General features: G+C 45.0%; 1 protein-coding gene across 3 annotated transcripts in view; it reads right to left on the reverse strand.

The window, feature by feature from the left end:
* The window catches only part of CAMKK1 (calcium/calmodulin dependent protein kinase kinase 1), an 86286-nt gene that overhangs the window by 49893 nt on the left and 10890 nt on the right, over positions 1-25503 (reverse strand). Inside the window, exon 2 of one of the 3 annotated variants that reach the window (XM_053367905.1) lies at positions 5640-5756. The exons of the other annotated variants lie outside the window; for them this stretch is intronic. The gene's annotated coding sequence lies outside the window, so the exon portion shown is untranslated. The remainder of the gene's footprint in view (positions 1-5639; positions 5757-25503) is intronic. 3 annotated transcript variants of the gene reach the window in all.

Below are 25503 nucleotides of genomic sequence, written 5' to 3' on the forward strand. Positions count from 1 at the left end.
TAGAAACTGCTTTCAGAGTTATTTCAGGAAACTTTATGCACAAGGGCCGGTGGAGGAAAAAGAGATGGAAGAATTTCTTAAAAAGTATGGACTACAAAAAATATCTGATCAAAGTAGAATGACTTTGAACCAGAGAATAACTGAGCAAGAAATAGAGGGAGCCATTCAAAACATGAAATTGGGAAAATCTCCAGGACCAGATGGCCTGACTTCCAGATATTACAAAGCTTTGAAAGACTGGTTGATTCAACCGTTTAAGGAAGTCTGCAATGAAATCTTAGAGGGGAAGAAGGCACCTGAATCGTGGAAAGAAGCTTATATTACACTTATACCAAAATCTGAGAAGGAAAAGAATCAGATTAAGAACTACCGCCCTATATCATTGCTTAACGTGGATTACAAAATTTTTGCAGACATTTTGGCAAAAAGACTGAAGAGGGTTTTGGTGGGTGAGATTCATAAAGACCAAGCTGGCTTTCTCCTAGGAAGACACTTATCTGACAATGTGAGGAATATAATAGACATTATGGAACTACTTGAGAATAACATTAACACTAAGGCAGTATTAATATTTGTGGACGCTGAGAAAGCCTTTGACAATATCTCTTGGAGTTTTATGAAAAAGAATCTCAAAGGAATGGGGGTGGGTCAAGGTTTTGAGAATGGTATAGGTGCAATTTATTCTGAACAAAAAGCAAAATTAATTGTAAATAACGTGGTTACTGAACAAATTGCTATTGAAAAAGGGACACGACAGGGGTGCCCAATATCCCCACTACTTTTTATAACTGTTCTGGAGGTTTTACTAAATATGATCAGAGGTGACCAGCTGGTTAAAGGGATTCAGGTCGGAGCTAAACAATACAAGTTGAAAGCGTTCGCAGATGATCTAGTCTTAACTTTGCAAGAGCCAGACACTAGTACAAAAAAGGTTTTGGAGACAATACAAGCCTTTGGTCGAATGGCAGGCTTTAAGTTAAATAAACAAAAAACAAAGGTATTGGGAAAGAATCTAACAGTGGAGGAAAGAGAGAAGTTTCAGAGTGAAACTGGATTAATGGTAGCAAATAAGGTGAAATATCTAGGGGTTAATTTAACAACTAAGAATGTGAATCTATTTAAAGACAATTATGAGAAATGCTGGACAGAGATTAAGAAAGATTTGGAAATATGGTCAAATTTGAGACTTTCCTTGTTAGGCCAAATTGCTGTTATCAAGATGAATGTTTTGCCAAGAATGCTGTTTTTGTTTCAAACATTGCAGATTGTGGACAGAATGGACTGTTTCAAGAAGTGGCAGAAAGATATATCGAAATTTGTCTGGCAGGGCAAAAAGCCCAGAATAAAATTTAAGATATTAACGGATGCAAAAGAAAGAGGGGGGTTTGCCCTGCCGGACTTAAAGCTTTATTATGAAGCAGCAGCTTTTTGCTGGCTGAAAGATTGGCTACTTCTTGAGAACACAGACATTTTGGACCTAGAAGGGTTTAATAATAGATTTGGTTGGCATGCATATATATGGTATGACAAGGTAAAAATCCATAAAAGCTTCAAAAACCATATTGTAAGGAAAGCATTATACAATGTTTGGATTCGGTATAAAGATTTGTTGGAAAATAAAACCCCTAGGTGGCTGTCACCAATGGAGGCTAAAGAAGTTAAAAAACTTAATATGGAATCTAAATGGCCAAAATATTGGGAAATTGTAGAACAAGAAGGTGGAAATGTGAAATTACAGAGTTATGAGAAATTGAAGTTTAAAGTAAGAGATTGGTTACATTATTATCAGATAAACGAAGTTTTTAAACAAGACAGGAAAATCGGCTTCCAGGTGGAGAAGTCAAAATTAGAAACAGAATTGTTAGAACCCAATACGAAGAATCTGTCTAGAATGTACAACTTGCTGCTGAAATGGAATACACAGGATGAAATGGTTAAATCAGCTATGATTAAATGGGCACAGGACATTGGTCATGACATTATGTTTGCTGACTGGGAACAGTTATGGACCACCGGTATAAAATTTACGGCATGTAATGCCTTAAGAGAGAATATTATGAAAATGATTTATAGGTGGTACATGACCCCAGTCAAGCTTGCAAAAATTTACCATTTGCCCAATAATAAATGTTGGAAATGCAATGAAACTGAAGGTACTTTCTATCACCTTTGGTGGACGTGCCCAAGGATTAAGGCCTTCTGGGAAATGATCTATAATGAAATTAAGAAGGTGCTTAAGTGTACCTTTCATAAAAAACCAGAGGCTTTTCTCCTGGGCATGGTAGGCCAATTGGTGTCAAAGAAAGATAGGATGTTTTTTATGTATGCTACAACAGCAGCGAGAGTTCTACTAGCAAAGTATTGGAAGACACAAGAACTACCCACACTGGAAGAGTGGCAGACGAAGGTGATCGATTACATGGGACTAGCAGAGATGACGAGCAGAATCCGGGACCAAGGGAAAGAGACGGCGGAAGAAGATTGGAAGAAATTTAAACTTTATCTTAAAAATAATTGCAAAATTATTGAGTGCTAAAATGTCATGGGTAAAGCATAACAGATTTGCAGCGATAAATGATTGGATAAGAGGAAAGAAAGAGGTTAAAAAAAAAGGAATTAATAAATAATTTGGATCAGGGGTTGCTGAAAAAAAAAAGGTTAAAACAGAGATGCAGAAAAGGGAGGCATGGGGAAGTCGCTGAAATTGGGTATATGAAAAAATTTGTGAAATTATACATGTTTGTATGTTTGTTTGTTAGTGTTTGTCTTTTGTATTGTTTTATATTATATGTTGAAAAACCAATAAAAATTTTATTAAAAAAAAAAGAATATGCATTTTTATGTACATTTCACCCACATATAGGTATTTTTTAAAAACACATTACTTCACTGGAAAACTGCGGTGCAAAATTCAGCAAAGTGTGTATTTCTAAAGATGGCTGTGTATTGGTTCTTAGACTATTTTGGAAACTGCAAATTTCATAGATTTGCCTTTAAGTGGGTGGATTCGCCTTTAAATGTGAGCTGAATCATACTTCTCTCCCATCCATCCTACACCCAATCAACCATGTTCCCTGGACAGTTCACATGTTGAAAAACCCTAAAACACAGTCAAAAACAGAAACCAGAGCAGCTTGGATGCCAGCATGACACTAGATCAAAACCATTGGAAACCTGTCAACTGCACAATGATATGCAAGCAAATGACAAGAACGCAGGGGAAGGCATGGAAAGGTTGCGGTGTAACAACGGCAAAGAACTGTTCGATCAGTGTTGCAGACTGTCTGAAGCCCAAAGAGGCCTCTTATTGCAAAGGATTCACACACAACCAGCTCCCTCCCCTGTTTCATCATTTCCTCCATTCCTTCTGCTTTGATTTAGAAATAGTGCGGCCACTTCATTCCGACACGAAAAGCAGAAGGGTCCTTGCACCATGTCTGCCAAAATGCTTCCCCTTCTTTCTTCTAAGGCTGCATCCACGCCGTACAGTGGTACCTCTGGATGCGAACAGGATCCGTTCCGGAGCCCCATTCGCATCCTGAAGCGAACACAACCCGCGCCTGCATGTCGCGATCCGCCACTTCTGCGCATGCGCGTGACGTCATTTTGAGCATCTGCGCATGCGGCGAAACCTGGAAATAACGCGCTCAGTTACTTCCGGGTTGCTGCAGAGCGCAACCCAAAAATATTCATCCCAAAGCTACTTCAACCTGAGGTATGACTGAGGTATGACTGTACATTTAAAGAGCTATGAGTCGCAGCTTCCTCCAAAGGATTCTGGGAACTGTAGTTTGTTAAGGGAGCTGAGGGTTGCCAGGAGACCCCCGTTCCCCTCACAGAGCTACAATTCCCAGAGTGGCTTAACAGTCAATCCTTCTTCCCAGGGAACTCTGGCAATTGTGGCTTTGAGAAGGCAACAGGTCCACTGTAAGAATTCTCAAACTCCAGCTCCCAGGATTCTTTGGTGGAAACCATGAATGTTTGAAGTGGCATTCAGGGTATGGTGGGAATGTGGCCTAAGGCTGGGATGGAAGACCCTCAGGCCAAAGGCCTTTGGCCACTGTCCCCCACTAGCTCTTAACTTTTGCTCCATGTTTTTCCCTGGCTGGGATGAGTGGTGCCTCTTGGGGTCCGCAGGGTCCCAAGTTGGGAACCACTGAAATAGAGGGTGCCTTCACAGGGAAGACCTCTGGCCACACCCCATCTTTCACCCAACTCAGGGAAGCTGGCAGTGTGTCACAATATGGACTGGAGGGGAGAAGGACTCTTGTTAAAACTTCCTCCTCCTTTTCCCTGAGGCGAACAGGGCCAATGCAAATTTTCCCTGTCCGGAGATACTATCAGCCAACGGAGGGTGAAGCTCGTAGCCTTTTGTTTACTGTTGGAATATCGTAACAACAACAACAACAATAATAATAATAAAATGGACAAGGGGCGAAGGAAGAAGATGCAAATTAAGGATACCCCCACGGAGAACCAGTTTGGAGAGAATAGCAGTTGGTTCTAGCTAACTCCTTCAGGAAGGCGCATCAAGACCAACCCTACCAAAATGTGCCTTGTTTACTACCACTCATTTTTTAAAAAATAAAAACCATTTCAATAAAATGACATCAAATAAAATGATACCCAAACCACAGAGACAGCGTGGCGTAGTCGTTAGGGTCTTGGGCACAACAAACATTTTGGGACAATGTCGCTACTGCCCGCCTTCTCCGCCTTTATCTTTCAGTTCTTGCACGATTCCCCCTTGAAAACAGAAGGAAAGAACTGTATACCGGGATACCGCCCCAAATTTCCCTTTACTCCCGCCATTTTCCAGCTCCCAGAATCCTTTGAGGGAAAGCATGACTGTTTAACGTGGCATGAAAGTGCTTTAAGCGTACAGTATGAATGTGGCCACAGTCTCAAAAGAGTTTGTTTTTGCTGGAACAATATTCTCTAATTCTAGTTGTGTAAGAGGGCAGCAAAGGAATGGCAGGGGGTGGCAGGGTATTTTGCTGGTTTTTGTAAGACATCCCCCCTCTCCAACCCTAACAATACGTTTCCTTGCTCAAGGGGAAGGAACTGTCTGCTGATGTTTGGGCACCTGGCCAAAAGGAAATGAAATTGTTTCAAATAAAACTCATGTTCCCCTTGGAGATCCCCGGTCATAACTGTCCGCGATTCATCTCCCTCCCTGCGGAGCATCTGCTGAAAAGAACCCCAACGTGGCAGTAAAATCTGCCCCACGCTATTTCAGGAAAAGGCAGTTAGTTTATTGCCATTTTCCTTTGTAGTGCTGAGCAGCTGCCTTTTTAAAAGCATAAGCAACACACAACTGCTGCTTGATGGCAAAATGAAAGATCTGCATGCAACAGAGGTTAAGGATGGAGGGGAAAGTTGGTTCAGTTTGTGTTTCGATGCCAGCCTTCCGCATTCCCACTTCCTGAAGCAAGACCCAGAAACCAAATGCAGCCCTCCAAATCTTGCACTTCTCTGAATTTCAGGAGGTGGTTCTTAAAACAAAAATAAACAAAAACTAGTAGTAGGGGAAAGTGTGCATAAATATGCATTTTAGGGAAATCTGTTAGGCAGAGTTCAAGGCGCTCATCTTAGTGTTCGAAGTCCGAAAAGACCCCAAATACTTGAAAGGCAGCCACCTTCCCCACAAACCCTCCCGGGTGTTAAGATCAGCAGAGGGGGCCTTCTTGGTAGTTCCACCTCTCTCAGAAGTTCAGGGGGGCTGGCCCAGGAGAGGGCCTTCTCTGTGGCGGCCCCTAAGATATTATTTATTTAATTATTATTTTATTATTATTATTATTTATACCCCACCCATCTGGCTGGGCTTCCCCAACCACTCTGGGCGGCTTCCAACAAAATATTTTAAAATACAGTAATGCATCAAACATTAAAAGCTTCCCTAAACAGGGAATAGAGAGATAGAGGGTTGGCACCCTGTTCTTCTTGCTAAATCAGGTATTCAGCTCAGATAGTGCAGGCATGCTTTTCCTCTGAGAACGTGACTCTGTTTTTATGCAAGCGTAGAGTTAAGGCGAGTGAATGCCTCTATATAAGCCTGGGGGACTCCACCTAAACATTACAACAGTGCAGTTATTGAAGAAATCCACAAAGCCAACCTAATTTGATTGAGGATGGACCACTGGCACCAAAACCATGGTTCACCTCAGGCTAAAAAAAAGCTGGGTGCATCTTGCGACGTATTTGCTTCCCCTCAGGTCTCTGGGAAAGGCATGCAAAATGGAGATCTTGGCTTTGATTGCAGGGGCGTAGCCGAAGGAGTAACGTTATGTGGCAACCTTATCTAGGCTCTGCTGGCCGGCATTTCCTCTAGCTGGGTTGAATCCCTCTCCCTTGCATTATTTATGGCAAGCTTAGGGGCAGATCAAAGGAGTACTGATTCGAAAGGCATCATAGCAGGAAGAGAGGAGCCGCCATAAAAGGAATACCCTTGCCATCTTCCCAGGACATCAAAGAATTTGTTTCTCTCGTCAGAAACCTCTCAGAGATATAGCTAAACCCCTTGCCCTGACCTACGATGGGAGGAAAAAAAAGTTGTTTTTTAATGCTAGCCATTCATCATTTTGAGTTCTGTCAGTACACACATGAGAAAAGCCTGCTGGATCAGGCCAATGGCCCATCTAGTCCAGCAGCGGCCAGCCAGGTGCCTTTGCGAAACCTGCACGCAGGATTCAAGCACAAGAGCCCTCTCCCCTCCTGCATTGCAGGAATCACAGCTAAAGAATCCCTGACAGATGTCTAGCTACCGTATTTTTCGCTCCATAAGACGCACCTGACCATAAGACACACCTAGTTTTTAGAGGAAAACAACAAGGAAAAAAATACTCTGAACGAAACAGTGGGTGTATGATTTTTGTGGTTCATGCTGTGGCCACAGACATGATATGTGATTTGACGGTAAGTTTGGGGTAGCCCAATGCAAAAATCCTGAGAATCCATGTGGATCTGTGCTTTATAACCACATTTTTGTGTCATTGCGGCCCCACGAAACAGTGGATGCATGATTTTTTTTTGGTGCAGGCTGTAGCCATGGGCATGCTATGTAATCTGATGGTGAATTTGGGGTGACCCAATGCAAAAATCCTGAGGATCCGTGTGCTTTTACCTTCCCGCTCCCAGGCAGCCTCCTTTATTGCTAGCGTCCTTATCTCCCTCCTGATCGCTTGCCGATCAGCTGCTCAGCAGCTTCTTTTCAACACCCCCTTCCCTCTTTCTTAAAAAAAAAAAAAGCATTGCTCCTGGGCAATTCGGCTCCAGGGACCACGCATTTGCTGCATAAGACGCAAAGACATTTCCCCTTACTTTCTAGGAGGAAAAAGTGTGTCATATGGAGCGAAAAATACGGTAAGTCCTATGGAATTCAACAGGGGATGAGGACTGTAGCTCTGGTCACTCTCATTCTTTCATGCTACTTCCTGGGGCACAACTGTCGCTGGATCGGGACCTGGTGCGCAAGGTACCCTGCTTTCTCTATCATTTCTACGGCCCACATTAGTGGTGGCTGAATAGCTGAAGCAGACCAGCGTACTCTAACCATACAGCAAGATTTGCATTTAAAAATCTGTTCCGAAGCACTCCAGGGCTCCGAAAGAACAATTTCATCCCAAAGTCAAGAGCGATCACAATAATCACTTGCTTTCTGCATTATTATAGCCAGTTCGGGAAGTTCAGAACAATGGGGGAGGGGAAGGAGACAGGAAGAAAGGAGAGGGAGCCCATGGATGTATTATATTTTATCTTCCAGCTTCTAATTACACGCATTTGCATAATCAGACACAATTACCCTAATTGCACATATAAGCAACAATCAGACAAAAATTACCCAAGGAGGGGGGGAAAGGCGGGTGGGAGGCCAATTTAAAACAACAAAATATGTTCAGGAAAAATGAAAGCTGCAACGCTAACCTCGTGGGGCCAAGAGGTCTGATTCACAAGACACCCAACACAACACCGGTTCTCTGCCACTAGTTAAGCCCAAGATCTGAAATGACACTAGTCCTCATGAAAATAGCACAATAGCTGCTGTTCACAACCCTGTGCCCAGAAGCCACTGGGATAAGGGGAGGGCTGGTGGAAAATTAGGAGGCAAAACTAATTCAGCTACCTGCAGTTTGTTTGTTTGTTTGTTTATAGAAGTAAAGGCAATTCTCGTTTTGCCGGGGGGGGGGCGTGCATCGGTGGGGCTCATGTAAAGCTTTCAGCTTCATTTTGTCCTTTGAGTGAAGTTTTGAGTCACTTCTAATTTTGGCACTATGCGGGTATCAACTGGATGTTTGTCAGTTGGGAGTTTCCTGTATTTATATACTGCTATCTAATAAATAATAATAATAATAATAATAATAATATTTATACCCTGTCCATCTGGCTGGGTTTTCCCCACCATTCTTACATTTGTGGGAATCATAAAGAGTTTGCCAACATCTGTTTGTAAACCACCTTGACACAGATGCAAAAGGCAATCAGCAAATTAATAATAACAATAATTCCAGCCGGCGCTTAATAGAGTGTGGGTTAGTGTGGGTGTGCTCATGCGTAACTGTTCTTTGTAAATAGCGAAGTCAGAATACAGAGAATCCTTGATCTGTCTTGCAGCACTACCTGTGCCCCAGGGATGGGAGTATGTTACTATTCTGATTTCTATCAGTTTCTCATTTTTCCATTCATACATTCAGTTCTCCACATTTCCACACCAGTTTGTGGATTATTATTATTATCATTAAATCCTTGTGACGATTCATCAGCATTTTACTGAGGATTTAGCGTAAGAAACACTTCTGCCATTTTTCTTAACGTACTGGATGATTTTGTGCTATTTTTGTAGTAGTATATTAATGCATTTCCAGGCACATCTCATCTTAATATATGCATTTTGGTGCATGTTACTGAACTGTAAATTCAGAGGAGTGTGATTTGTTGTTGTTGTTGCTGTTGTAAATAATTTTACTCCTTTTTATAGTACATACATACAGAGAGAGAAACAGCAGTCCAAGACCCAGTACAATCAAGTCAGGGAGCATGGTCTCTACAATACTAGTGAAGTTCCAAAAGAGAGAAACATAAAAACATTAAAGCAGTGTTGGCCAAACTTGGCCCTCCAGCTGTTTTGGGACTACAATTCCCATCATCCCTGACCACTGGTCCTGTTAGCTAGGGATGATGGGAGTTATAGTCTAACAACAGCTGGAGGACCAAGTTTGGCCAACACTGCATTAAAGCAATCAGCAAGCCGAAAAACAAAAAACTGAGCACCAGTAATATAACTACTATCCAGAAAATTGGATTTGCAGGCAGAGGTCAAGTTTCAGAAAACTAAAGAAAGACAGAGAAAAAAAACTCAAACATGATACAGTGGTACCTCGGGTTAAGTACTTAATTCGTTCCGGAGGTCCGTTCTTAACCTGAAACTGTTCTTAACCTGAAGCACCACTTTAGCTAATGGGGCCTCCTGCTGCCGCTGTGCCGCCGCGGCGCAATTTCTGTTCTCATCCTGAAGCAAAGTTCTTAACCTGAGGTAATATTTCTAGGTTAGCGGAGTCTGTAACCTGAAGTGTATGTAACCTGAAGCGTCTGTAACCTGAGGTACCACTGTACTAGCACTTCAGTTCATTGCCCTAGCCAGATACATTTAAACGCTGGAACGGCAACAGATCCATCTGTTGCATCCTTTATATAAGTAATGAAATCACACCATACCAAAGAGAATATGCCTTTTTTACTTTGACCTTGGACAATTTTCAAGTAATTTTTTTCTAAAATAGCTGTCTCCCAGACTTTCAAATACCATGGTTTTATCCTCTTTGTAAAGCGCTCTGAGGGCTTTTTCTGACAATCAAGCAGAGAGTATAACTTTTACGAGATGAATAAAATAAATCAATGTTCGAAGGTCTACCCCTCCAGAATCTGGCCCTTCCACCAGTATCGCCAGTTCCTTTCAGGACAGCGAATTTCTAAGGATTGCTGTGGTTCAGTTTGTTGTTTCCTCTCCCCATGAAAATGCGAACGAGGCGGCTTCACGATGATACGCGAAGCGAATTTAATTTCTTCCCACTTCCGCACTGCAGCTAGCCGGGGATCTTGCAGGCCCCCCCAGGTGCTTCTGGAGGAACGATAATATGATTCTCCCTCAGGTTATTAATGGTTCTAAAAACCCACCAGGAGTGGGAAGAAATTGGAGGGCTGAGAGAGAGAGAGGAGACAATGCAAGAAAGTTGACAGTGCTTGCTGCTGACAGAAGCCAGGCGCTTGAAGTACTTACGGGCTCCCGGGTGATGGCGAAGTTGTCATTGCTATGGCAACAGATTGCTTACATTCATTCTTGGGGAGGATATAAAAAGAGAAGAAGATGAGTGACACAGGAAGACAGAAGAGGTTTTGGGGGAAATGTAATGGCTTTGTGCCAGAGGGAATGATCCGAAGGATGCTAAAGGCATCCGAGAGGAAGAGAGTTTTTGTTAGCAGAGGCCCCACCACGCTAGGCGTCTTGTAGGCCACGGCAATGACACATGGGTAGAGTACCTTTCAGACAAAACCTCCCGACATTTTCGTCCCCAAAACTGGGGTGTCAGGAAGGGTGCGGTGCCTTCAGGTCCGACGCTTGTCAGCAAGGTCACACACCAGAGTGCTTTCTGGTCTGGCAGTTTGGTGCAATGGCTCACACCAGAGGGCCAGACCAAAAAAATGGGACCTTCTGGGATCCAAACAGAGCCTAGGATTGGCTTCTTTGATCCAGGGTGTCCTGCTTAAAATGGGACACTTGCGGGGTATGGTATACACCATGCTCTGGGAATTTGCAGACAGGGATATTGCTATGTGAGGCTGCCCTTGAATACGACTCAGGAAAACCAACTGGTCCAAAATGTAGCAGCCAGATTACTGCCTGGGGTTCTGTTTAGATCTCACATAAATCCCATTTCAAAGCAGCCGAACTGGCTGCCAGTTTGTTTCTGGGCCCTCACGCTGGTGTTTAAAGCCCTAAAAGACTTCGGCCCCCCATAATTGAAAGCCAGCCTCCTTTCCTAGAGACTCTGTTGGTTGCTGAGATTGGTAGAGGGGGTCTTCTTGGTAGCTCAGAGTCTCGCAGGGGTGGCAGCCCAGGAGAGGGCCTTCTCTGTGGTGGCCCCTAAACTGTGGCCCAACCTCCCCAGAGAAGTGCATTGGGCACCTTCATTATACAGCTTCCAGAAGATGCTGAAGACGCACATCTTTACCCTGGCTTCCGACACTTGAGGTCTATATTAGGGTGAAGGGCAGGTAATAGAAATAAATAAATAACAAAACACTGTCGCTTCCCCCAAAAGCGCTTTTTCCAGGGCGAGATTACGGTGCCCAAAATGGCTGCTGTGCTCTCACGCAAATAAAAAAAGGAGGGGGAATGTCCCAGTTTTCCTGGGACAGTTGAGGGGTTTGCCATTTTGTACAAAGAAAAGGATAGAGGATTAAAAATCAGGAAGAGTTCTGCTGGATCAGGCACAGTTATAAATGCCTGATGCAATTACATTTTTGAAAAAAGAATGACTAAATAAAGGTTTCCAGAAAGGATTCGTAACTATTTGCAGCTTTCTCTGTAGCCCCTCATAGCAAGTAGGAGGCAAACAGGAAAACAAACACCAGGCCCTATTAACTGCATTTTACATTAACAATGTGCAGAAATTATTCGGCGCCATCTGGAGCCCATCAGCCCCTCCCTGGGCGAACGGAGGGGGTTTTTCCTTCAGGTGCGCAGTCAGCTTGTCAAAGCAACACAAATTAGGCCTTACAGAGCGAGCAGCAAAACATCTGCTCCCCACCAGCAAATTTTGCATATTTAACATTTTCTCCGCCATGTTCATTTCAGTTACACAACAGACGCAAGCTGTCCTGACCGGCACAGTTCTCTCTCTCTCTCTCTCTCTCTCTCTCTCTCTCTCTCGCCCTTAATCCCTCCAACCACAAAATAATTCAAGGGTGAGAGGCAAGAGATGACAGTGGAAGGGGACAGACGTATTACAGTCACCTGCTCATTGGGGAAGCAATCTAAACCTCATGGTCAGCATAAGACTTTTCAGTTCTGAGAAAAGGCAAGTAAGAGGCAATATGACAGAAGTTTATAACAATATGCATGGAATGGAGACAGTGGACGGAGAAAAGTTTTTCTCCCTCTCTCGTAGCACCAGAACTTGTGGAACTCCAATGGTAGTTGGAAGATTCAGGACAGATAAAAGAAAGTACATCTTCACATAGTGCATATTTAATATGGCACTTATTCCAATAGAGGGTGGCGCTGTGGGTTAAACCACTGAGCCTAGGACTTGCTGATCAGAAGGTCAGCAGTTCGAATCCCCGCAACGGGGTGAGCTCCCGTTGCTCGGTCCCTGCTCCTGCCAACCTAGTAGTTCGAAATCACATCAAAGTGCAAGTAGATAAATAGGTACTGCTCCGGCGGGAAGGTAAACGGTGTTTCCGTGCGCTGCTCTGGTTCACCAGAAGCGGCTTAGTCATGCTGGCCACATAGAATCATAGAATTGGAATAGACCACAAGGGCCATCGAGTCCAACCCCCTGCCAAGCAGGAAACACCATCAGAGCACTCCTGACATATGGTTGTCAAGCCTCTGCTTAAAGACCTCCAAAGAAGGAGACTCCACCACACTCCTTGGCAGCAAATTCCACTGTCAAACAGCTCTTACTGTCAGGAAGTTCTTCCTAATGTTTAGGTGGAATCTTCTTTCTTGTAGTTTGGATCCATTGCTCCGTGTCCGCTTCTCTGGAGCAGCAGAAAACAACCTTTCTCCCTCCTCTATATGACATCCTTTTATATATTTGAACATGGCTATCATATCACCCCTTAACCTCCTCTTCTCCAGGCTAAACATGCCCAGCTCCCTTAGCCGTTCCTCATAAGGCATCGTTTCCAGGCCTTTGACCATTTTGGTTGCCCTCCTCTGGACACGTTCCAGTTTGTCAGTGTCCTTCTTGAACATGACCCGGAAGCTGTACGCCGGCTCCCTCGGCCAATAAAGCGAGATGAGCGCCGCAACCCCAGAGTCGGCCACGACTGGATCTAATGGTCAGGGGTCCCTTTAACTTTACCTATTCTGATAGAAGGCAGGGACGGCTACATACTTGGAGAGGACAAATTCACAGAGAAGGCTATTGCAGACCCTCCATAGGTAATTAAAAGCCCTAACCCTCCAAGTGCCCCTGTTTTCCAGAGACAGTCCTGGATTTACAGATGCCGTCCTGGTTTCTGATTTGATCCCAGAATGTCCCGCTTTTCCTTAGGACGTCACTATTTTCATTGGAGAAACCCTGGAGGGTATGGAGTTATGCGACCCCCGAGCCAAGGAGGAAAGTAACTATACAACCTTCAGAAGACATCTGAAGGCAGCTCTGTATAGGGAAGTTTTAAAAATGATTAATGTTGTATTATGTTTTTATATACCATATGTTGGAAGCAGCACAGACTGGCTGGGGCAATCCAGTCAGATGGGTGGGGTATAAATGTTGTTGTTGTTGTTGTTGTTGTTGAAAAGGAAGTCCCTATTTTCATCCGAGAAATGTTGGAGTGCATTCTACTGATGGCTACTAGCCATGATGGCTAAACAATTTCCCCTAATATAACTCATTTTTGCATGTTATTTTTTGCTAATACAGAATATGCATTTTTGTGTACAATCCTTGGTTGGAGAACTCCACTGCAAAATTTGAAGAAATGCAAATTTCAAAGGATGGCAGTGTTTGGATTCACTTATTGGTTTGAAACTGCAGATTAGGTGGATTCACTTTTAAACATGAAACGAATCCAATTTGTCCCTAGACAACCACAATCCTATCCTGACATTCCAACACTAGACCACATTACATCTATTGCTGGAATTAAACTTTCCCTACAGTCAGAAGGATCAAGTTGGCAAGACGCTTTAGACATCGCAGATCCCTTCCTCCGATGAAGCACACACCTCGAAAACCACATCCAATTAGTCTCCAACACAATATACTCTCTTTTGGTGCCAGCCTCCACTGTCTGCTGCTCTTGCATTAGGGAATTCAAAGCCCCTTTACAAGATTACATCTTCTGCACTTCAAACCTGAAGAACACTATGGGGAAAATGCGGGAAACCAGAGAGACCAAGCTCCCGGGAGACATGCAGTGCAGTTTCCAAGGGGAGAGGATGCAACCTGTCAAATCCTGTTCATTCTGAGAGCGCCAGGAAAAAGGGTGGGAGAAGATGGCAAAAGGCCAAATGCGTGTCTGGAGGATGCTTTGCAAACTTTAAAGTGAGGTTACAGGGAACCAGACAGAGGGCCTTCTCGGTAGTGGCGCCCACCCTGTGGAACACCCTCCCTTCAGATGTGAAGGAAATTAGCAGCTATCCTATCTTTAAAAGACATCTGAAGGCAGCCCTGTTCAGGGAAGTTTTTAATATTTAATGCTGCACTGTTTTTAACATTTGATTGGGAGCCGCCCAGAGTGGTTGGGGAAACTCAGCCAGATGGGCGGGGTATAAATAAATTATTATTATTATTATTATTATTATTATTATTAAGCGGTTCAGAAGGGAGCGGGCCAGCTTGCCAACTGGGACCTGCAAAAACAAGGATGGCGAAAAAGAAGGATAAATTCTCTTCTGGGCAGCCAGCAGTGGGAGCAGTCAGAGGCAAAAGTCAGCAGAGCAATAAATGCAAATTTTACATGTATGTAGTAGGCTACTTTCTGTACCGACACACACACAAACACACACAGTCAATCATCCCTCTCTATAGACCAGACAATGAAGAGGTATTATCAGAGCTCAAGGACACAGTCCAGCCAGGGGAAAATATTTGGCGTATGAAGCAAGGCCACTAGTGTGTGTGGCCTGGGGAGGGTTCTGAGGGCCTAATAAAGAGGACTGAAGGACCACATTCAGGCTTTGGGCCTGAGCTGCTCTCCGTCTTCTTCCATCATCCCTAGCCACCCTGCCTGATGGCGTGGGAATTAGACTTTAGTTCCCATTTGGCGGAAGTATGCGAAAGACAGCCCTGGGTCGTCTGACCCTCCCGTTCTCTTTCCCCTCCTATAAAAGCTACGCAAGTCGCCCTTGTTTAAAGTTTAAGGAACAAATTGCTTAGTGTACTTGCAGTTGCAGACTGAACATATACACAACACGGGTTGTGTATGTTAAATTGTGGGTGAACATATCAGATGACACAGCGATTCTTCAGACAGCTCTTGTTTATTCACAAACCAGAACAGAACTGAACTGAAGGGTTCAGCCAGCCTGCTTATATAGAGCTCCACTACAATGCAACAGTAACAACTTTCTGTAACTATCCAATCACCGAACGTCACTTTCAATCCCTTATTTGCATATGTGGACCTGAGTGAAAACTATCTACAGTATCCCCCTGCTGGCCCAGGGTGAGAACTTCAGTACATAACAGTGTACATAGATTAAACAGTGACAGGCGACCTAACATTTACAGGCAGACTGGTGCTCTGACTCTGAGGCAGACAGCAGCACAATGCAACACACCTGCTGCTCTCATTTTGACTCACAAGTTGGTTAAGAACTGAACCACAGAGTGCATGGCACCATGCATTTTGGATGCTAACATCCCACAGATGTGAGCCAAGCAACAGCTAGAGGAGAGCCAGGGGTCCGCCCCCCTCCCCCATTCCACAATGTCTACCACCACGTATGGTGTTGAGTGCTTGGAAGTTTTTAAAAAATGTTCGACATTTTATTATGGTTTTTTTATATGTGTTGGAAGCTACCCAGAGTGTCTGGGGTAACCCAGCCAGAGGGGCGGGTTATAAATAATAAAGAGATGTTAGTACCCATCCTGAGGCTCAGATCCTCAGGTGCAGGGATGCCAGCGGATGGTGCTGAGCAAATCAGCACACACACATATATGGGTGGGCAATTTAGCGCCCAGGAATATCTTCTGGGGCGATGACAGCTTTGCCTCACATGCTGAAGACCTGGATTAGACTGTAGATTCTTCCACCAGAATCCGCAGTGCATCTTTCTGCATCTAGGCTACATGCAAACAGATGGGAGCTTTTTCTCCTGGGTGTCCTTGCTGCTTTGCTTGCCCTCCTCTTAATGCCAAGGGAACTTCTACTACCCGCCCAGCCACCCTTTGTTTGCAACCCCCTCAAACTGTTTCAATTCCGCAAGCTTCAGCCAGAGCTCTTTATTCCTCCAGCTCTATAAACAATTATTGTCTCTTGAAAATGTTCTAATCATCTAGAAGCACAAAGAACAGATTCCTCTTGCAAATAAATCACTTTCTGCAAGAGGCTTCGGAATAGGGGGAGGATAGAATGGCCAAAAATATCTTCATTTTGGAAAGAAATATCTGCAGTGCCTCCCACACTGTATTTGCTAACTTGTGTTACTTAAATCCTGCAAATTTAACTTTTAGTTCTCTGAAGGCATACTGGGAAATCCGGGCTGGGGAGCACCTTCGGCCTTTCACATGAGGCCAAATTTGCATTACAGTGGTACCTTGGGTTACATACACTTCGGGTTACAGACTCCGCTAACCCAGAAATAGTACCTCGGGTTAAGAACTTTGCTTCAGGATGAGAACAGAAATCGCGCAGCGGCAGCGCAGCAGCGGCAGGCCCCATTAGCTAAAGTGGTGCTTCAGGTTAAGAACAGTTTCAGGTTAAGAACAGACCTCCGGAACGAATTAAGTACTTAACCCGAGGTACCACTGTATTATAAAAGCAGAGTTGAAAGTATCTGTGCAATAACGTATTGAATACACACAGATTTTCAAGACCAGTCCCAGAAAATCTGGGATAACCATGGAGCTGAATGGAGCCTAGAAGGGAGTGTAGCCAGATGAAAAAGAGAAAAAGGGCTCGTTGCACCTTTAGTTAACACCTCTCTTCCAGGCAACTATTAAAGGTACAAGAGCCCCTTTTCCATCAGCTTTGGGTGGCCATTTGTTTCACTTGACAGGGGACTGTTCTCTATTTGGAGCAGGCATCCCCAAACTTCGCCCTCCAGCTGTTTTGGGACTACAATTCCCGTCATCCCTAACCACTAGTCCTGTTAGCTAGGGATGATGGGAGTTGTAGTCCCAAAACAGCTGGAGTTTGGGGATGCCTGATTTGAAGGCATCCTCTATTTGAAGGGCTATTCTGTCCAAGTCTAGTTTAAAGATGAAGAAGCACTGAAGCCACTTTTATGCAGATCTCTGTCCTCTTGTTCGGTAGTGCGTAAGGAGTCACCTGACGCATCGGCTTTATAGTCCAGCGCTTAGCCAAAGTGGTGCCTGCTGCTACAACTCACATGATCTCTGGCCTTGCTGGATTGGGCTGCTGGAAGTTAGAGGTCTAATGTCACCCCCAGGTCACCACATTGCCTAACTCTAATGGGAGTGGGGGAGAAATAGCCAGGGTCAGTTTCTGATTGGCTGCATGATCTCAAAAAAGGTCATTTCCCCAACAACCATCTGCAAAAATGATGTTTGCTAGCAACAAGTGTTCACACGTGTGTGTGTGTGTTTTGCCCAGTGGATGTTAACAATCAAAAGCAGCAAAGCTTCTTTACGTCTCGCAGGACCCAGGTGACTCTGCCGAGATTAACCGTTACCGCATTTAGTTCTATAAAGGGTTTATCTTAGCCCTGCTAATCAAAGCTGGGTCTGGATGCTCTCCCAGGCAGAACGCCTGAGCGCGATGCAAAGAGAGCCATCAAAATGCTAATTTGCGCTGACTAGGCCTGCCACAATCTCAGCAGTCAAGGCCACCTTGCACACAGCTCAGTCAAAAAAGATCAGGCTAGCCCAGCTAATTATTCCCGATTGCAAGGAAAGCTGTTCCCCGATATCTTTCGGTAATATATGCATCTCCTCTGCTTCCGATCCAAAGTTAGGAACATAAGAAGAACCTGCAGGATCAGGCCAATGGCCCATCTACTCCAGCATCCCTGTTCTCACAGGGCAAACTAGATGCTCAAGCAGGACCCAAGAGCCCTTTCTCCTCTTGTGGTTTTCCTACAAATGGTATTCAGAAACATTACTGCCTCCGACCATGGAGGCTGAGCATAGTCATCCTGGCTAGCAGGATGTCATTGCCTGCCTACCAGAGGGACTGGACACATTCTAATTTGCTTATAAAACGAAAAGATCGACAGAGGACGCTGTGGCGATTGCCCTCCATGCCGTCCTTGCACATTTGGAGCAGCGGGGGGTGGGGGGTTATGCCAGACTGCTTTTTTTAGATTTCAGCTCGGCATTTAATACCATTCTACCACAGTGTCTGATGTCTAAACTGGAAGATCTGGGGCTTCCGTTATCACTTTGTGGGTGGATATTGGACTTTTTGTCAGACCGCTCCCAGAGGGTTCGGTTGGGCCCTTATACCTCTAAAATGCTTAAGACTAACATAGGAACACCACAGGGATGCGTACTCAGTCCACTCCTTTATATTCTCTACACGTACGATTGTGTCGCTGCTCACCCTAGTAATAGGGTTGTGAAATTTGCAGATGACACAACCGTGATTGGGCTTATCCCTGAAAGGGAGGGTGAAACGGACTATAGAGATGAGGTGGAGCGGCTGACAGAGTGGTGCAGAGCTAACAACTTGCTCATAAATACAAGGAAGACAAAGGAGCTTGTGGTGGACTTCAGGAGACAGAAGAGCAATATCCAGCCACTTTTGATTGATGGGGTCTGTGTGGAGAGGGTAACAACGTTTAGATTTTTGGGCATTGAATTACAAGAGGATCTGTCCTGGAGTGTCAACACAAGGGGGCTTGTGAAGAAGGCGCAGCAGAGACTGTACTTTTTGAGAATTCTAAGGAAAAACCATCTTCCGCAGAAACTGCTGCTTGCCTTCTATCACTGTGCCATTGAGAGCGTGCTCACTTATGGCTTATGTGTGTGGTACGGAAGCTGTACTACCCAGGACAGGATGGGGTTGTGCAGAGTTGTTAAGGCAGCAGAGAGCATTGTTGGCTGCCCACTCTCCACCTTAGAGCAGATTTATGCCACAAGGTGCCATAGGAAGGCACTGGACATAGTAAAAGATCCATCGCATCCTGGTCACTGTCTCTTCGAGCTCCTGCCGTCGGGACGGAGATACAGGACGATGAAGACAAGAACGAGCCGTCTTAAGAACAGCTTCTTCTCCAGAGCGATCTCAGCCCTGAATGGGAAGCCTGGACTTTGAAAGTCATCTAATCTTCCTTGCTGTACTATACTGTATTGTTTTAATTAGTGTTTTTATGGAGCAGTCAAGTAATTTCGTTGTCCCTGAGAGGGGGCAATGACAATAAAGATATTATTATTATTATTATTATTATTATTATTATTATTATTATATTATTAGCAGCCACCAATACCCTTCTCCTCAGTGTTAGAAATTAGCCAGGCGCTAGGCGCATTTTGCTACTGGCGCAGATCCACGTGCGACCACGTGGAGATCTCTGAATGCCAAGTTGGCGACTGACATATCCATCTGGCTGGCCTCTCCAGCTCTCTTAAGCAGGCAAGCGGAAGAGCTCATTTTTTGCATTAATATCCCACCTTTTTCTCCAGGGAGCACATGGCTCACTCCCCTCCTCTCTTAATCCTTACAACGACCCTGTGAGGAAGGTCAAGAGGCTGTGAGTGACTCCAAGATCCCGGAGTGAGCTTCCTGACAGAGTGGGGATTCGAACCCTGATCTCCCAGGTCCTAGTCCGACACTCTCACCACTACGCCACGCTGGCTTCCTAGAGTACGTCTACTATGGAGCAGCTCTATAACTCAAGCAGGTAGATAAATACAGGGAAAGCAAAATGTCACTTGCAGAAGGGTCTGAAATATTTTCCTTGAAGCTTGAATTTGCTTCATTCTGTATTATTTGATGTTTTCATGTGTTGCAAACCGCTTTGTGATTTTTTTCTTTAAAATATAAAGCAGTACAGAAATGAAATGAATAATGATAATAATAAATAATAATAACAATAATAAATACCACTGTTAAAAAAAAAAGGTGCCTAGATATTCCGTCATTAGGCAGTCATGCTTCTGAATACCAGAAATACTGGAAAGCGCAGGAGACAATGATCTTGTGCTTGAATCTGGCTTCCAGGTTTCCCCACAGGAACCTGAGTCACCACAGTGAGAACGGGATGCTGGACTAGATGGGCCACGGGCCTGATCCACCAAGCTCTCCCTATGCTCCTCCATGCATTTGTTCAATCCTCTTTTAAAGCCAACGTAGTTGGCTGCCATCTTTGCCTCCTGTGGGAGGGAGTTCCACAGTTTAACCAGGCGCTGAGTGAAGAAGCCCTTTCTTCTAATCAGTCCTGAACCTTCCCACATCCAGCTTCCCACGAATTCCAGTGCTACGAGAGAGAGAGAGAGAGAGAGAGAGAGAGAGAGAGAGAGAGAACTTCTCTCTTATCCACTTCCTCCCTCCTCAAAGCTGCCAGCGACAGCATAACTCACGGCAATCTCATTAAAACAACACTTAACAAGGCACTGAAATCCACAGCTTTAAAACTGCATCAATAAAACTTCCTAATAACCAATTTAAAAAATATGCATACAAGAGCACTCCGCTGAGCTACCACACTGTCCTAAGCATTCACTATGCATCTTTTAAATCAACCTCTCTCCAAACAGTGATGGCCACTAACCTGCCTGGCTTTCGAAGAGGAAAGGAAAAATTCATTTTGAAGAGGGCTGTCTACTAGCCATGATGACTCTTCTTCTGCCTCCACAGTTGGAGGCAATAGTACTTCCTAATATCACTTCCTGGAAACTGCAGGAAGAGCGAGTGCTCTTGTGCTCGGATCCTGCACGTAGATTTCTCACAGGCTCTTAAGATCTTATGCCCCTCTCTCCCTGTTGTCCAAAGGGCTTCCGAAGTTTGCCGACATCCCATTAGCTTGCCACAGCTCCATTTTTTAAAATTGGAATTTCCTTTTAGGAACAATTCCCAGGCTGCTTCCCATCCCATTAAGAAGGGTGGGGCTTTGTGTTTTAAAACAAGATTCACTTTGGAAATGGCCCAGCTGGTCAGTAGAAAGAGCAAAAGGTCAGAAATGGAAATCCCAGGGATGTGAGGCCTCTTCGTGTTGTTGCGTTGTTGTTCTTAGAGAACACTTTCTCACAAAGTGTACTTAAAAAAAAAAAAAGATCCCAGAAATATGGAATCATCATTAGATTTGAATGCAAGGCTGCTGCACCAAGGATCTGCTGTCCGGTTAGAATTCCGGTATCCAAACCACGCTGAATCTATCACCGTCCCAAAGTTCATGCAACCTAAACATTTGGACGTGTCCAGGGCTGGGATATCCATCAGGGGAAAATAAGTACAGTGTTTAGAGCTTACAAAACTCCCAAGGGCCGACAAAAAAAAAAAGTTTGGCACTTACAAAAGGACCACCATTCAATTCCGGCAAATTATTGTTTAACTTAGCAGACTTTACTCAAGGAACAAGGTATATAATAAGTCTCAAGTAAACTAAACATTAACTTGGCGGCTGCTTTTGTTAACAAGATCACAGATTACATCTTCAAATTTATTTTTCATTTTTCGCAAAAAAACCCCGCCTCATTCTCAGTTGAGAGCAATGCAAATGAAGGCAGTCACGTACATAGATCAGCACAGGAAGACCGACCTGAAACCATTTTTTATTCCCAAACTGAGCAAATGTTTTCTCTGCAAGGTCAAAGGCAAATGGAAAAGCCTCCCCATTGTCTTTTCCTTCACGAATCCTGTCTTAAGGGCACATTTAAGATATGAATAGGGTGTGAGCTTGTGACCTGGCTCAGGAACTAAGTATTTATCATTACAAAAGACTGGCCAGGCTCCCCAGGGTATCCAATCAAGTAAGCATTAGCAGGTAATCTGCCAGACAGGAGATAAACAACAACAGGAGATAAACAACGCACTCAGATTTTTGCTGTAGACCGCCCTTTCTGTGATGTAGGTATAATGTGTCTGGGGGTGGTGGTCTTGAGCTACACCCCTTCTGTGATGTATGTATGATGTTTCTGGGGGTGGTCTTGGACTCCAGGGCGGGCAATTTCAAATGTCTATATAAGGGCAGGCACACCTTTGTTCGGGGTCCTCCTCCTTTCCTGCATGTGAGGGGAGCACCCTGTTGCAACAGATCAATAAAGATCAGGCTTACTAGCTGCTTTGCTTCTCAATATTCTCTGGTTGGTCTCTGTTATTTTCTCCTAGAGCTGGACCATAAAGTAGGCTGATCGCCGAAGAATTGATGCTTTTGAATTATGGTGCTGGATGAGACTCTTGAGAGTCCCATGGACTGCAAGAAGATCAAACCTCTCCATTCTGAAGGAAATCAGCCCTGAGTGCTCACTGGAAGGACAGATCCTGAAGCTGAGGCTCCAATACTTTGGCCACCTCATGAGAAGAGAAGACTCCCTGGAAAAGACCCTGATGTTGGGAAAGATGGAGGGCACAAGGAGAAGGGGACGACAGAGGACGAGATGGTTGGACAGTGTTCTCGAAGCTACCAGCATGAGTTTGACTAAACTGCGGGAGGCAGTGGAAGACAGGAGTGCTTGGTGTGCTCTGGTCCATGGGGTCACGAAGAGTCGGACACGACTAAACGACTAAACAACAACAACCAATAGGGAACCTGCGTAAGGACTCTATACGGGCTCTTGGACACCCCATTAGGGAACAAGGGCAGATTTTGTTTACAACACCAATGGCCCATTTAGACCAGCATCCCCTTCTGACATTGGGTAACCAGATGCCTGTGGGAAAACCACATTCTGAGCACAAGAGCCCTCTCCCCTCCTGGGTTTCCAGCAACTGGCCTTCAGAAGCATGGCTGCCTCTAATTGCGGAGGCAGAGCAGAGCCATCACAGCTAGGAGCCTTCCCTATCCGCCTTGAATTTGTCCCATCTTCATTTAAAGCCATCCAAGGGGAAGAAGCCGTCACAGCCTCTTGTGGGAGGGAGTTCCACAGTCTCTCGCTGCCCACAAACTGGAGTGCATGCAACCATCATTACAGAAGAGGCAGGTGCATTTCTGGGGACAGGGGAATTCTACAGTTAGAAACGGTTCCGATTTGCATCGCTACACGATGGACGGTGCCCTCCTGATCAAAGAATTGGTGCATCAAAAATTTAGGCTTTCGCTGGTGTGGGCTGGATGGGAGGGGGAGCCTAAATGCAGATTCCCACCCACTCACCCCTCCATGGTAGCATCAATCCAGACGAATGCCAGGTTGCCAACATGCAAACATTTCGCAGATTTTGCAGTGGAGCCAAATCTAGTAGGTTGTTGTTTTGTTAGCTCACGGACTTTACAGCAACAGTGAAATTAAAGCAGATAGCTTGGGGAGCGGGGGTGTGGTGGGGGTGGGCGCATGAGTATGCATTATCTCCATGTACACACCAGCAGATTTTTAAAAAATGTGCAAACATGAGCTCTCTTCCTGGAAGCTGGTTTCTCAAAACAATCTAAACACGGCAAAGAGGGACCTGCTTGCCAAAAATCCACTCGGAATAATTAAACGGGAATAAGGCCCTTTCCCTCGCTCCCTCCCTCTCCCCCCCCCCCACTCCCCATCTGCTTGCGGCGAAACCATAAATCAAAAAAAGGAAGGAAAAATTGCAATTGGATTCTCATTACAAAAGACTCGCCACAGACGATGGACCTACGGTAGCCTCAGACGTGCGCAAGATGTGATTTATGACTCAGCAACAAAGTGGAGGGGGGGTGCCACATAGGAGGAGGACTTCGAAACAGAAAAGCAAGGTAGAATCATACAACCATAAAATTGTAGAGTTGGAAGGGACCACAAGGGTCATCTAGTCCAACCCCCTGCAATGCAGGAATACTTTTGCCCAACGTGGGGCTCGAATCCATAACCCTGAGATTCTCATGCTCTACCGACTAAACTATCCATCAATAGTGCTGTATTATTATTATTAAGCTCCAGATCATGCCCACCAGAAGGAAACTTCTTTTCCCTTTTAATTGCCTTCTTCCCACCCACACTCTCCACACCTTTTTGAACAGGATGATATTTTGAGGATAAAGGTAAAGGTAAAGGTAAAGGGACACCTGACCGTTAGGTCCAGTCGTGGACGACTCTGGGGTTGTGGAGCTCATCTCACTTTATTGGCCGAGGGAGCCGGCGTACAGCTTCCGGGTCATGTGGCCAGCATGACTAAGCTGCTTCTAGCGAACCAGAGCAGCGCACAGAAACGCCGTTCACCTTCCCGCTGGAGCGGTACCTATTTATCTACTTGCACTCAACGTGCTTTAGAACTGCTAAGTTGGCAGGAGCAGGGACCGAGCAACGGGAGCTCACCCCATTGCGGGAATTCGAACCACCGACCTTCTGATCAGCAAGTCCTAGGCTCTGTGGTTTAACCCACAGCGCAACCCGTGTCCCATTTTGAGGATGCAGGCAAGCAATTTCTTATCCTCTGGCCTTCAAACATGGGTTTTGTACAAGCACACTCAACCCTAAAATAAACCGTACAATTTCCTTCTTTATATTTTTTTTAAAAGCCATTTCCAAAGGAAATGGACCCATTAGTTTGCGTGCTTGGGAAAATTAGCGTGCAGCTGAGAGTATTCTTTGGCAACAAGAAACGAGGGAGGGAAAATGCTCATTTCAAAGTTCTCCCCTTGCGGTCGCATGCTTTTCTCGCAAACTGTAACTCCTGGTTGTGCAGACGGAAAATTATTCCCTGCACTGGCAAAATTATAACTTGTTGAAATTAAGCTCAAGGTTCCCCAAAGATTCTGTTGAAAGCTTTACATTTCCTTACGGTGCTCACATATGTTTAAAACTATTTCTATTGACTATGGGCACTCCTTATTTGGGGGGCACCTGCCCGCTGCAGCTCAATGCCCTTGTTTTGTGATTGCAACGTAGAATCAAAGAATTAGCTCAGTAGGTTAGAACATGGTGCTCAGCATGAGAAAGTTGCAGGCTCAATCTTCATATGGGACTGCTGCATATTCCTGCATTGCAGGGGGTTGGACGAGACGATCCTCAGGACAGCGTTCAAAATTCACCAGGGACCAGGCGCATTTTGAACCTGGCGCGGGTGGCACTGTGGGTTAAACCACAGAGCCTAGGACTTGCTGATCAGAAGGTCGGCGGTTCGAATCCCTGCGACGGGGTGAGCTCCCGTTGCTCGGTCCCTGCTCCTGCCAACCTAGCAGTTTGAAAGCACGTCAAAGTGCAAGTAGATAAATAGGTACCGCTCCGGTGGGAAGGTACATGGCATTTCCATACGCTGCTCTGGTTCGCCAGAAGCGGCTTAGTCATGCTGGCCACATGACCCGGAAGCTGTACACCGGCTCCCTCGGCCAATAAAGCGAGATGAGCGCCGTAACCCCAGAGTCGGTCACGACTGGACCTAATGGTCAGGGGTCCCTTTACCTTTACCTATTCCAATAGAAGGCAGGGACGGCTACAAACTGGACCTAATGGTCAGGAGTCCTTTACCTATCGGCCACTTGCGGCCAAGTGAAGATGCCTGGGCACCAGGATGGCGTCTGATGTC

Source organism: Podarcis raffonei, chromosome 15, assembly GCF_027172205.1.
Source record: "Podarcis raffonei isolate rPodRaf1 chromosome 15, rPodRaf1.pri, whole genome shotgun sequence".
Taxonomy (NCBI): Eukaryota; Metazoa; Chordata; class Lepidosauria; order Squamata; family Lacertidae; genus Podarcis; species Podarcis raffonei.